This window comes from Papilio xuthus, unplaced genomic scaffold (genome assembly GCF_000836235.2).
Source record: "Papilio xuthus unplaced genomic scaffold, Pxut_1.1 DF827570.1, whole genome shotgun sequence".
NCBI classification, from domain to species: Eukaryota; Metazoa; Arthropoda; class Insecta; order Lepidoptera; family Papilionidae; genus Papilio; species Papilio xuthus.
Genome location: NW_013531079.1, coordinates 4,548,254 through 4,549,097, shown reverse-complemented (window position 1 = coordinate 4,549,097; position 844 = coordinate 4,548,254).

Sequence of the window (844 nt, the reverse complement as noted above, 5' to 3'; positions counted from 1 at the left end):
TTCACACCCACTGCCTGCACCACTTGTATTATTTAGCAAATATTTTATTGTTGTGAGGGATATTTTTAATAGACATGAGTGTACGCATGTGTATGTATATGCATGTGTGTGCTTGTGTGTAGGTATGTATATGTATATATATATACATATATATATGTAACGTTCACTTATTCATTCTCATATATTCATTCATATACATACAGGTATATATTTTTATGTATTTATATATTTATAAGTATTTTATTTATTTATTTATTTACTTACTCGTACAATTGTACTGTGTATAAAACATGACATCCTGTTCGAAAGACTCAGTGAGCTTATTATAAGTTTGGAACTAATTATACCGCTTTCCCGCCAATTGATAAATAAGAAATCTCGCGAATGCTTTGCAACCCAAAAAACAGATGGCGTTAGATGTATGCGATGTTTTAATGATTTTGCTTCAGATCTGTGTGACTTATACTTTAGTTCGTTTTTAGTTTTATTACTCGCTCTTATAACACTATGTCACTCTGTTTTGTCTTTTTACTGTTTACTGTTTCACTTTCTACTCTTCATCATTTGTTTTAGAATATAGCTAAATTCCAAATTATATTAATTATGTTATATAGAATAAGTAGAATATATGTATACATAGAATTAGGTATAGTATTAAGTTAGACATTAGGAGCACTGTGCCCAGGCAGCAGTCGGACAATAGTATCAAATCGCTCAGGAAGACTGCTGCCTGGACCTTGCGAACAAATTGTTATCACTTAGCGAGTAAGGACATGTTAAAAAATTTGTGGAACATGACAATATACTCCCACCCGGGAGGGTGTACTCTCGGGTGGAAAATCAA